This window comes from Rattus norvegicus, chromosome 1 (assembly GCF_036323735.1).
Source record: "Rattus norvegicus strain BN/NHsdMcwi chromosome 1, GRCr8, whole genome shotgun sequence".
Classification (NCBI taxonomy): domain Eukaryota; kingdom Metazoa; phylum Chordata; class Mammalia; order Rodentia; family Muridae; genus Rattus; species Rattus norvegicus.
The window spans coordinates 57,542,557-57,556,568 of NC_086019.1; the positions used below are offsets into that span (position 1 = coordinate 57,542,557).

Sequence of the window (14,012 nt, forward strand, 5' to 3'; positions counted from 1 at the left end):
GTTCATCCACAGAGCACGTAATTCTGATTGGTGCAACAGTCTGGAAGAGTGAAAGATATCATCTCCCAAGGGCAAGTGCTGTGCTAGTGGACACTGAGGAGCTGCAGGGATCAGACCCCTCCCCATCCTTCTCCAGCCTCTCTTGTTCTTTCTTGAGATGTTTCCTGCAGACCTGAAAGATCCATGCAGTCCATGACATGGGTTTCAATTTAATCTCAGGACATTTTATTCATTGCCCAAAAACTAAGACCAGATAAAATTCATTCATTCATTCATTCATTCATTCATTCATTCATTCATTCATTTCTTATATATAAGTACAGGGTAGTTGTCTTTAGAAACAACAGAGAGGTCATCAGATCTAATTAGAGATATTTGTGAGCTGCCATGTGGTTGCTGGGATTTGAACTCAAGACCCCTGGAAGAGCATTCAGTGCTCTTAACCATTTATCAATCTTTCCCATTTCCAAGGTAACTTTTTTACTTTCAACAAGGTATTCTTTATTCAGGTTACATCCTGATCCCAGCTACTCTCCCTCTTCCCTTCCCAGTCCCACCATACAAATCCTTTCTAACAATACTCTCCCTTCTCTTTGGAGATGGGGATACTCCCTGGGTACCACACCACCCTGGGACATCTAGTCCCAGGTGGACCGAGCACATTCTGCCCCACAGATTTACAATCAGGCAGTCCGGGTATGGGGAAGAGATCCAATGGCAGGCAACAAAGACTGAGACAGTCCTGGATCTACTTGTCAGATGACCCACATGGAGACCAACTGCAGATAGCTACACCAGGCTCTGGAGTTGGTTGCACATGCTCTAGTATACATGGTCCAAAGTATCTGACTGTAGGGGACTTCTTGTAGTGTTTTTGACCCCTCTAGTTTGCTCACAATTCTCCCTCACTCTTCCACAAGACTTCCCAAGCTCCATCTGATGTTTGGCTGTGGGTTTCAGCTTGTGGATGAAGCCTCTTCAGAGACAAGTATGTTTCTTTTCTGTCCACAAGTATATCAGAGTATCATAAATACTGTCAGAGGTTATCTCTGTCACATAGATGAATCTCACTTTGGGGCAGTCATTGATTGGTTGTTCCCTCAATCTCTGCTATATCTTTATCCCTGCACATTCATTAGCAAGATAGATTTTAAGTTGGTGCTGTGAGTGCATTGATGTCCACTTCCTCGTCTAGAAGTTCTTTCTTGCAACAAGAGGTAGCCATTTCTGTCTCTTGCTCTGGTAGGATTCTAACCTAGGGTCACCCCCGTAGACTCCCCCTATGCTCTCCCTTACCAACCATCCAGCAAGTCACCAGAGATCCCTGCTCCCTCCTGCCCAGAAAATTTGTATTCCCACTCCCATCCCTCTCCCAAACCCCTCTCCCTTGACCTGATCACTATTTCCGTCTCCTTTCCTGCCTCTTCTCTTAACCTGTTCCATCACTTCATCCTTCTGAGGACTATTTTCTTTTCCCTCTGAGTGAGATTTACACCTCCTCATTTAGGCCCTCCTTCTTTCTTCTTGTCTATCTATCTGTTATCTTACACTGTATGATAATGTCCACCTATAAGTGAGTACACACCATACGTTTTTCTGTGGTTCTGGGTTTCCTCACTCAGGATAACATTCTAAAGTTCATCCATTTGCCTAAAAAGTTCATAATGTATTTATTTTTAATAGCTGAAGAGTATTCCTTTGTATAGATATATACCATATTTTCTGTATCCATTTTTCAGTTGAGGGGTATTTAGGCTTTTTTTAGTTCTTGGCTATGACAGATAAAACCAGTATGAACAAAGTTCATCAAGCATCCTTGTGGGATGGTGGGGCATCTTTTGCGTATATGTCCAGGGGTTGTTTTGCTAAGTCCAGTGGTAAAACGATTCCCACTTTTCTGAGAAACTGCCAATATGATTTTGAAAGTGGATATACAAGTTTGCAATCCAAGCAGCAATGGAGGAGTATTCCCTTTTTTCCACATCCTCACCAGCATGTGCTGGATGTCACTTGAGATTTTTATTTTAGTCATTCTGATTCATGTAAGTTGGAATCACAGGGTGCTTTTGATTTGGATATACCTGATGACCAAGGATGGTGAACAGTTCTTCAAGTGTCTCTTGGCCCTTCGAAGTTCCGCTGATGAATTTAGCTTTGCACCCCATTATTAGATTAGGATATCTGGTTTCTTGTAGTTTAACTTGTTATTTATGTAATTTGGATATTAGTCTTTTGTGAGATATAGGCTTGGTGAAGATCCTTTTCCAACCTGTAGTCTGCCATTTCTCCTATCAAGTGTGTTCTTTTCCTTACAGAAGCTTTTCAGTTTCAAGTTTCGTTTATTGTGGATCTCAATATCTGAGCACCACTGGGGTTCTGTTCGGGAAGTTGTCTCCTGTACCAATGTGCTCAAGCCTATTTTCCAATTTCTCTTGTATCAGGTTTGACAGATAAGGTTTTATGTTGAGGTCTTTGATGCAATTGGACTTGAGTTTTGCAGAGCTTTATACATTAGGGTCATTGCATTCTTCTTTATGCCTGTATCCAATTAGACCAGCACCACCTGTTGAAGATGCTTTCTTATTTTTGTCATATGATTTTGCCTCCTTTCTTGACAATAAGCATCCATAGTTGTGTGGGTTTATTTCAGGGTCTTGGATTTCATTTTATTGATCAATCTGTCTGTTCCTATACCAATACCATATAGTTGTATTACTATAGCTCTGTAGAACAGCAGTAAATCAGAGATGGTGATTCCTCCTGAAATTCTTTTATTGTTCAGGAAAGTTTTAGCTCCCTGTGTTTGTTAAATATTTCACTTGAAGTTGAGAATTGCTCTTTTAAGGTGTGTAAAGACTTGTTTTCAGCTTTGACAGGTATTGCCTTCACAATTTAGATTGGTTTTAGTAAGATGGTAGTTTTCAAATTATTAATCCTACCTGTCCATGACCTTTCTTATGATATCTTCTTCAATTGCTTTAATCGGAGATTAAATTTTTTGTCATACAGATCTTTCCTTTTCTTATAATTGCACTGAGGCCTTTTTGTTATATTATTTGTTGCTATTGTAAATAGTAGTGTTTCCCTAATTTGTCAGTCCCTTCATTGTTTGTTTAAAAGAGTCCTACTGATTTTTTTTAGTTAAACTTGTATCCATAAACTTTGCTGATGGTGTTTATCAAATGTAGGAGTTATCTGTTCTTTTTAGCTTTGTCAGTCTTGGACCCAGAGGGCAGAATGAACGGCTGTAAAGATGACAGGGTGTTTCCTCTATCCTATCTTCTCCTTTGTCATTCCAAGGGCAGTAAGCCTAGAAATTACCTTTCCATTCTTTCTCCAAACTCCATTTGCTTACCAGACAGTGATAGCTGAGAATTCCAGACCACTACTGTGTCATGTGGACCCTGTCTGCAGGAGAATGGTCTCTTAGGGCAGGTGAAATGTTGCCTGTATGTTCTTCAATTTGCATGAGGTGGCTAGAAGGAGGTTTTTATGTAAGGCACACAACACATCATTCTTCAACAATGTGAGCCTTCAGATCTGATGTAAATATTTGAGATTGAATATCTAGTTCATGATTTAATTTCAAAAATTCTAAAGAAAGGTTTCAGATTTGATGCTAGGGATTTTATTTTTATCAATTCAAATCAACATTACACTAATCGTTGGTGGACATTATAGGTGACAGTTCTGTTAGAGAGTTAACTAATTCTTCAGAGGTTCCAAAGACTCTAGGACTCTCACAGCATTACACAGCATTCTTGCAGGTAGGAGCAAAGATGTCTGAGAAGAGTGGGAGCTCATAGGTGGCCGTCAAACATAGCTATCTGAAAAGATGTAAATTTAGTAAAGAGATGTAGATACACTGTCAGGAAAGGAAGAAGCGTGTTGCTGTACCTCCTGTGACTTAAGTGCTAGAAGAACACTTGTGTCAGTCGAGTCTGCAACTCTTTCTCAGCATAATAGAGTTATTTAATTTTAATTCCTGAATTTTGCACTGTCATTCCTTAGGTGATTTATGGAAAAAGACCTCAGTTTGCTTATTTTATGTGAAAGGGGATTTTATGATTTCATCACATTTTCTATTTTCAGAATCCCTAATGTGAGTTCAGAAGATTTTTCTGATCCATAGAAATCTGTGCATCAGTGAAATATGCACACTTTCAAATAAAACAGAAGCATTTTCAACCCAAAAATTCTTTTTAATACAAGCTATACGATCAAGTGTTGAAATACAAGCATAAGTATTTTTTTTTACATTTATCGAGTTTCCTATTTGAAAGTGTGTCTTTGCTTTTTCCTCTGTAAGAGAATAGAATGTCCCAGAGAGCTGATGAAGGATTTGCACACTTGTCTTGCCTAGGAAGTGCATTCTCCTTGTTTCTGCAGCACATGGGCAGCCTTTGGTGGCATAACAATACCTCCCAAAGAAGAGCAGGTACCTGCTATCCCTAGTGCATGGGAAGACAGATGCACTCAAGAACCTGCAAGCATCTGAAAAATCTGCATGTGTGTTTGTGAGACCTGTAGTGAAATAGACTTGGCCATCCCTGGGCAGTGAGGTCAGATGTGAATATGTGTTGTAAGAGCACATTGAATAGCATACATTACTGTGGGGAAATGTCTCCTTTCACTGCCCCATGCTAATGCCTGGACTCCCCAAACATATTCACTGATAAGCCCATTGCCTTAAAGGTCTTCTGGTCGTTCATGTTTGAAATGTAAGTGGCCACTCAGTACTGATGGAATGAAGGTATGCTTTATTATCATGGCACAAGGTACACTGATCAGTTCCAGCAGGCTGAAGGGTCAGTGAGATGTTGTGTCCCCTCACTCTCATGCATACTTTGCTTGAGCAGGGCAGCAGGACAGCATCCAAATCTCAGGGGATGGGTGAAATACAAGGAGGGAGTGAGGCGGTTGTTACTCAAAGGATGTAAAGTTCAGATGAACAGGGAATGACTGTGACTACTGTTATATGGTAAACTGTGACACTCCACAGTGTCCTGTAAAAAATGCAAAGGAACTTTAAGAAAGGGAAGGCATGTTTGAGGGTTTAAGGAATTTGGGGGGAACATTTTTGGAAGAGCAGAATTTATATATTAGAATTAGAGTTTGTATTTCGATATTTTAATTTACAGGTTTTTTAAATCTGTGGAGATATCCATTAGAAACTAGATTTGGTACTCATCGAGGACCATGTCTTCTTATGCACCCTGTCCTGTGTGGGATTTGTGGCTCTGACCTACTGTTTTCCCTGGTCTCTGTACCACTTCATTTTCTGCCAAATCCTACATGAGTCTTCCTCTGTCCATTCCCAGGTAATAAAGTGTTTTCAGAAACACATATACTCATGAATTTATGATACAATTAAATCAGAATAGGTTGGTTGATTGACTTGGCAGAAGAAATGTTCATCTCCTAAAGTGCCGGGTGATTATGTTTATTTACAAAATTTTTCAACTTATTCACTCAAGGCATTGGGAGGTAAGTGCCAGTCTTGAGGTTGCTTAATCATTTTTAGCAGTATACAGATAGTACTGCCCCTGCTCACCCTGTGATCCCAGGCAGTCACATACATGACAGGTTAGGGGATCAGACGAGAAACCATATGTGTGTGTAACTGTTAACACTGTGAGAAATGAACACAGAACCTGTGCAGGTTGATTGAAGGACCCTATAAGACATTATCTGTTAGGTAGGCTCTCTTGAGATAGTAGAGGGCATGGGGAAGAGTCTCCTCCATCGGAAGGCTCAGGAGGCAGGATCGCAAGTTGGCTGGGAAAGTTAGGTCTCCAGGTGATACGAGTATTCAATGCCACAGTAAATTGATTTGTACTCTACAAGCACTGTGGGGACTCTGTTTTTCTTGAGAAGGCAGAAGCAAAGTCCCATATTCAATGAGCAGGTAATCTACCCAGGAAAACTTCTGTGGGTAGGCATACAGCTTTTGCTTATGAGTGGCCAATGAACAATACCCACTGCCCCTCCCCCTACAGACTTAGCTATGCCCTGAGGGGATTTCCAGAACAGAGTTAGTGGCAGTTTCAGCATCAAATGCCAGTGAGTATGAAGGGAGCCCAGGGAGTTTGAAACCATCTCTCCATGCTCTAAGGGACGTGGAAAAAATAAGAGAACTGGGGTTGTCATCGTAGCACTGTTTTCTGAGTCTTGAGTTCCCTTGGGATGGAGATCAAATTTTCAGAATCTTAGGGAAGTTGACCTGTTTGCTCCCAACTGTCTTTATGGCTCCTTCCTCAAACTCCCACTTGGGTCCTCTCTGACCTTGCATTTGCAGCATCAGCACATCTAGGTCCCCTGACTTGGCACCTCCCTCAGCTATGCTGAACATTCACAGACTCCATACTGAGCAGGATTTGGGAGTACAGCTACTAATACCAAAAATTATGTAACCCTACTCTTTGCCCTCGTAGAGCACACAGCAGAATAAATAAATGGATAAAGTGAACAAAAATATAAACACCATGTGTGGTAATGGCTGCCAAGTAGAGAGTCTGGACCTTACCTGATCTGAAATCAGCCCCACCTAAGGCTTATGGACAGGATACTGGGAAGGGGAAAAACATTTGAAATGTAAGTAAAGAAATATATCTAATAAAAAATTAAAAAACCAACCAACCATACAAACAAACAAACAAACAAACAAACAAACAAAAAAGACTATACTGTGACCTTACCCAGAGAGAAGATGATCTGATCTGCCTCTTAAAAGTGAGATTTTAGCAGGTAGTGCTTGCTGACCAGAGAGGTCAGATGCTTACTGAGCAGCCCCTTAGAAGACAAGGCTTGACTTCCAACTAGCAGACAAGGAAGTCTGTGGGCATGCTCCAAGGAAACTGGTGAGAGCCGCAGGCAGCATTTTGGATCTTTGCAAATTTGCCTAAGTGTACATTGAAGGAAGAAATCTCTGTTCCAGCAACAAGTGCTCAGGTCCTTAAGGAGAGCACAACCCTGCCTGCTTCAAGCTCCAGAAGCTACCCAGAAGCTTCATCCTGGGACTGTACCTTAGCACTAACTCAGGACCACTTTACCTCACCTTGAGAGACTAATCTTAGGATTTCCATCCATCCCAAGATACAGCTGGGCTTGTAGCATCAATTTCAGACTCCAGGGCACACCAAGAATGCACACTGTAATAATCTTTGTGGGCTGTCTCCACATTTGAGCAGAGGTTTCTGTGGGCTTGAGATTGGAAGTCTTGGGTCCAAGAGTTGGCTCCAGTTCTCCTCAGTTTGTAGGTAGCAGATTCCTCTTGATGTCCTGTGTTCTCTCTCTGTACCCTTCTAATGTCTGTGGCTCTAGGGTTCCCTTCATAAGGACCCCAAAGACATTACAACAGAGCCCACTTTTCAGGCTTCCTTGAATCGATGACCTTGAAGGCACTGTCTTTAAGTGTCACCTGCTTAGTGTCAGGGACTTCATCCTTCACCATATGAATTGGGGTGTATCTTGTCCAACCTAAAGCACTCAAGAGAGACTCATAGGGTCAGGGCAAACCTGACAGAAATTTCTCACAGAGCCCCATTCTAATTGGACCAGACTTTGTAAATGTTTGTGTCCCAGGTCTTTCTGGTACTGCTGTCCAAAATTGTTCTCATGGTATAAATCCGTCATTTATGGAGGGAAACTGAACAAAAGGAAAGTAAGGAAGAAAAAGGCAGTCGACTTGTAGATGGAATCCAATTATAAATAGAAGAGACCCTAAGGAATCTGCTAAAATTTAGCACTGAATAGTGAGTTATACAAGACCAATGAATATAAGATCTGTTAGCAGAAATGAAGCAGTTCTGTAGCCTATCAGTAAACAGCACAAAATTAAGGTAAAATTTCTATGTCATACAGCATGTTTAAAAAAATCAAAAGTATTTTCAAATTACTTTGAGCAAGCATATACTAAACTTTTAACTATAGCTTCTATTATTTTTGAAATCTAGAAAATAATAAACTTCATCAACATATTACAGAGATTTTCATAATCAAGTGAACACATTTAGAAATTGACAGTGTATAACTCAGAGGTTTTCAAACTCACACCATGGGCTCTCTTTACCAATCAGAGTTTAGAAGTGCAGATAATGCTGTCTCCATGTAGTCACACATACTCTGTGAGAAGATTTAGAGAGTTAATTCCCTAACAGCAGGGTCCGCATCCCAATGTGGAGACAGAATTCCCTTCAAGAGGGTCTAAATCACCTGCAGGTATGAGTAGCCCCCTCAAAGGAAGGACTGAATCTCCTGCAGGCGAGAATGACAAAAATGAGAGGATCCATAGGAGGAGGGACTTAATTTCTTCTCTGATGAGACTGGAGCACCAGCAGGAATTTGACTCTGTAGTCTGAGAGATTATTTTCATCATGATGTTCTGAGTTCCCTGAATCCACAGCTGGAACACTGAGCCACCACCAGGAACACTGCACCTGGACCAGTTGTCTTAAGGGCATTAAATACGAATTTCACTTCTTTGGCTATTAAAATCCTACCATGCTCTAGCTTCCTTCCAACATCCACCCTTCATTCCCCACCATCTCAGCTTCTCAATGAATCCTTCCTCTCCTTGATTTTCCAAGCCTACCTACGTCTTATGAGCACCTACACACACACACACACACACACACACACACACACACACACACACACACACACACACCTGGCTTTGAAGGGATCAGATTTTTATTTTTAAGGCTGAACTGTTTCTATGGCTTTCTCTGTAAACTCTGCTTCCCAGCTACTTTCCATGGCACCTTCCTGACCAAAAGATAAAAGAGTCTCGAGTGTACAGCTTGCATCCCTGGTAGTCCTCAGGTCTGGAGCTGATGGGCTCAGAGCCATGGGGTGTGTGTGTGTAGCCGGCCAGGCCTTGCTGAGGCTGACTTGTCTTGCCTCTGCAGTATGTGAAGGAGTCTTCACAACCTGACAGTTGACTTTCTCCTTGCTGAGACTGTTTCTACCATTTCTTGCACTCTGTTCAATCATGGTATTTCATGTGGGCATGTACATGCTGTGTTGGTCCATTTTTCTTTTGGATCCTGGGTTGCAGGTTAAAGAAAAAAAGGGTAGTTGAACTGGAAACAGAAAATGCTATTCTGACCCTGAGATCCGCATAGGTAATCTCTGTCCTGTAGACTGATTGACTGATGAGACACATGTGAGTGTTAGCTTTGCGGAGACTACTGTAGTTGTAAAAGATGGAAAGGACTGCGGCTTTCCTTTGACGGCTGGTCCCCTCCAGTGAGATTGCCACTTAGTGTGTCATCCAGTAGTGGAACAGAGATTAATCCTAAATCTTTCTTCCTCGTGCTCAGAAGTATTTAAGGAATAATGCTTTAATGATACATCCAACAGCTGGTCCTGGACAGCTGTGTTGTACTGTTTATGCACCATGATTCACCCACATTAATTTTAATTGATGTATAGATATAGTAGTCACCTCCAACCCCCAAATACTTGGTCTCAATAAGTGCAAACCCAGGTCATCAGATATGGTTTCTCAGACACCCCACAGCACGCTGCACTCCGAGTGGGATGCTGCACAGTTCAGATGCAGACATTTCCAGTGTGGCTGGGTGTTCAGTGTGCCCTTCATCTCCTCACAGGCTCTTCTGACACAACCTCCACTGAAACTCCAGTTGTTTCCTTTCCTTGGACTTTTGTTTTGAAGTATAGTGCTCTTTTTTCAGGTCCTGATTCTAGAAGGCATTGAATCCCCTGCAGACACACAGTCTGTCTTGTCTTAAACTGGTACGTGTGTGTGTGTGTGTGTGTGTGTGTGTGTGTGTGTGTGTGTGTGTGTGAGTGTGTGTGTGTGTGTATGTGTGTGGAGTTGTAGTAGTAGTAGTAGTAGTAGTAGTAGTAGTAGTAGTAGTAGTAAATGAAGTTCCACAGACCAAGACAACAACTCAGGATACAGAACCCCCTGCAAGAGATCCTCAGCTGAAAACATGGAATTCAGGAGGGACTGAAGACAGCTGACGTGCAACATGATGCTAATCTTACTAAGATCGTCAACTTTTCACCCAATACCTGTGAAGCTAGAGTAGCTCAGAACACACTGAGAAGTGTAGAGAGAAAGAATTCCATGCCTATTTTCCTCTGCCTATGAGAAATAGGTTTCAGGACCGTAAATAGTTTTTGAGGGTAAGTTTCTCTTTTATAAACACCAGTCTTTTTCTCTTATATACTACTTTAAAATTATTTATTTTTATTTCACTTGCTTTTGTGTTTTACCTGGATGTGCATCTGTGTGTGGCTGTCAGATATCCTAGGAAGTTTGTTGTGTATGGGCAATTCCATGTAAAACAGAACAAAGAGGAAATGCAACATCAACAGTAGCAATCAGGTCTCTCTCCTTAGGCCCCTGTGGATGTAGCTGCCCTTGGGACTGACAGAGTCTTCTTTGTTAATGCATGCCATACACTGAGCTACAGCTGTGATGGCTCCTATCCTATGGCTACCACAGCACCTGAATCTTGCCCTATCTCCAGGATACCTGCATCCAGCCTTGTCTCCAGGCAAACATGCTGAGGAAGAAACATTAGCCACATGTAAACAATGTGGGATTTGTAAGTACACAAAGAATATATTTTCCCTATCAAATATGCATTATAAAAGGAGGATAGCATGAAGGAGAGAGATGCTATAGACTAGGACTCCAGTTACACAGTGGTTTCCATATGGATTTGTCAGACATGACTAGGAAGGGTGTTGGGAATCTGTGCAGACTTAGACAAACACAAATGCTTTTCTGTAATGGGATCCAAGAGGAAAACAGGATCAGATGAAAGATCCTTACCCAAGGATGACCTCTCTTCAGTGAGAAGGCCAGAGTTATGTGTGGCTTCCATTTCAAGATCTCGGGTGGAATGTGTGAGTCAGGTGTCCTTGTGCCTGCTGTTCTCCAGTGCTTTTAACAAGAAGGCTTCCTCCTTCAAAATGGCAAGCTTGAGTGTGGCAAGGTCTCTCCCTTCTGTGGTTGGATTATGGTTGTCCAACAAGGGTGTACATGAGTATATGTGCACTGTGTGTATTATGTAGTGCCCATAAAACCCGAAGAGGGTAAGATATTCTAGATCTTGAGTTGCACATGACTGTGAGCTGACTTGGAAGTGTTGAAAATAAGTGAAGGTCCTCTGCAAAGGCAGCCAGTGCTCTCAAACCCTGAGCGATCTCTCTAGTTCCTGCTCTGAAGGTTTTCTGATGTCCTGTTGATTACTGTCTGCTCCACCAGCCTGTTCCACAGGAATCAGTCTTATGATTGTGTAGCATCACAACACCAAAAATAGTTTAATCTCTGACTGGATGCCTTTAATGATTTTACAAATGATAAAAATTGACTATATTTGTTTTTGAATATTAACAGTGCCTCTGGAACTAAACTCAGATCATCAGCTATTCCTTTCACCTCTGAACAATCTCAAAAGCTCACACTGTATATTCTGTTCTGTCCTCAGTATACCATGTATTTCTGTAATCACCAGCATTGTTAAAGCAAGCCAAATGAGATTTCTAAAATCTTCAGATTTTGAAATTTACATTCACACATAGCTTGTGCTACACATCATTAATCCCCCCTTTCAGGAGAGAGCAGGTCTCGTTACTTCAAAACCACCTTTGTGTACAGGGTGAGTTTTAGGACACCTTCAGTTTGTGGTGACACTCTGTCTCAAATTAACCACACAACAACAACAACCCAACCACACTCACACAGAAACACATGCATGGAACACACACACACACACACACACACACACACACACACACACACACAGAGCACTGTCCAATTGCTACCGTTCTCATTCCTAAAGTGAACTTTCAGTGTAACTGTACTTTAACCTCAACTTCCTCAGTCCTTCCAGTCTGCAGGCTTCTCTTAAACCCTGAGGAATTGGCAACTGACATGAGACCGGTTTCTACTTCCTGGTGGGGTAATTGGTTTGTGTTGTTTTGTTATTTTGTACTCCCTTAGCAGACCTCCCTAGGCTCTGAGAAGATTCCATTCACTTCCTTCAGAGGACTTTAGTGTTTTTAAGTCATACTCAACAAAGTAAGAAACCATTTGTTCTGACTGCAGCATTTAGGATCATGTTGAATAGGTACCAGCAGAATGTACGCTGTTTAAGAAGTAGGTCTGTGGGTTAGGACTAGGTGTAATTTCATCTGCTGAGTGAATGAGTGTTTGCTTCATGTCCTTGCCCCTTTCGCCTTCTGTGGTATTTTTATTCCTGAAGACTAAAGGGTTTGAGTTTGGGTTGGATCCTTCTGTGATTTCAGTGTCCAATACCTCTAGACCTATACTGTAAGTGTGACCAGATTAACAGGGCTGTTGATTTTCCATGGAGATGCTTGTTTACATTTTTACTTAATCCACATCTTATGTGAAAGAGGAGGGAGAGCAGCTTGCTGGCTCTGCAGCAACACACAAAGACCCAGAGTGAAGGTTCTCTCTGTTACTGATTCGAATTCCTGAATCACCATGACATTTTGCATGAGCTATCCTCCACTGTCTCGGGCATTTGAGTACTCCTTTCCCAGTTGGTGACTCTGTTTGGGAAGATTCAGGAGGTGTGCCCTTGCTGGAGAAAGAATGTCAGCGGGGCTGGGCTTTGAGGTTTTAGTGCTTTTGCACCACTCCCAATGCACCATCTGCTTTGTACTTGTGATTCTAGATGTCATACCTCAGCCTCCTCCTCCTTCCACCATGCCCTGTAGTCATGGAACTTAACCTCTGCTAACACACGTTCTCTGAAATAGAATCACTAATGTCCTACTTGTTTTATAGTTTGCTGTGCTCATGGCATTTCTGTCACAGAAATGCAAATGTAACTAATGCAGAAGGTGACTTAATGGAGTGGACTCTTGCTGTGTGACACCTGACGATGCCAGGTTGTACTTGTTTCTTGTTTTGGGAAATGTGTAAGAATTCCAATGCTCTAAGATGAGTTTAATGGGCTACACTGGCAAGAACTTGGGAGTCAGGAGTGCCAAGAGCTATTCAGACTGTGGAAGCCCAGGAGAAGGGGATTCAGAAGGAAAAAAAATGTTTGTAACTGGTCTAGGATAATTCCTATGAGGCTTTTACAAAAATGTGGCTTCCTTTCTGCCCACATCCTAAAAACTTACTTGAGGCTAAATTCAAAAGTAATAAACAAATTTCTTTGATGAAAATTTGAAGAGAGCCCAGTATGGCCTCTGTCATACTGTGCTTATACTCTTCAATGAAAAATAGCAAATGGGGCAAAAAGAAATACAAAATGTACAGTTTACAGAGAAAAAGACACTGGGAAGACTAATATTATAGCCAATGCCTATACCAGAAGAGAGCCTGAAATTGCTTGGAGATTAGCATCTTAATAAGAGGCCATGTCTCCTCAGGTGAAGACATCACTCAACTAACTTAGTAATCTGTGGTAGAAAATGACTTACTTAGAGTTTTCCTGCTATTAACAGACACCATGACCAAAGCAACTCTTATAAGAAGAACATTTATTTGGGTTTGGCTTACAAGTTCAGAAGTTTGGCTCATTATCATCAAGGTAGGGGCATGGCAGCATCTAGGCAGACATGTTGCAGGAGGAGCTGGGAGTTCTACATCTTCAACTGAAGGCTGCTACTAGAAAACTGATTTTCATGCAGCTAGGACAAGGAACATAAGGGTCACATCTACAGTGACACACTTCCTCAATCAAGGCTACACCTATCCAATGAGGGCTCATCTGCAAATAGTCCCACTCCCTGGGCTCAGCATATTCAAATCAACACATGAACATTAGGTATTTTTAGTTCCTGATATAACTTTTGATCACAAACTGCTGCTGCTATGGTTCATGGGGTCCAGGTCTTCTAGAAATCAAGCATCTTCTCATGTACTCTCATCAGTCACTGGAAGTAAGGAAGCTCAAGAAAGGACTGCTGTGTGGTCTGAGACAGCTGAGAAAGTCTGCTTGAGAAGGTGTGTCAATTTTCTTCTCTACATGGAGATAGTATGGAGGTTACCT

At 41.7% G+C, this 14,012-nt stretch overlaps 1 protein-coding gene across 1 annotated transcript in view; it reads left to right on the top strand.

Annotated features, from left to right (window-relative positions):
- Window positions 1-14,012, top strand: part of Smok2al2 (sperm motility kinase 2A like 2) — a 101,675-nt gene that overhangs the window by 27,980 nt on the left and 59,683 nt on the right. The window contains exon 6 of the transcript XR_010059383.1: window positions 1-14,012. This exon is cut by the window's right edge and continues 31,718 nt beyond it. The gene's annotated coding sequence lies outside the window, so the exon portion shown is untranslated.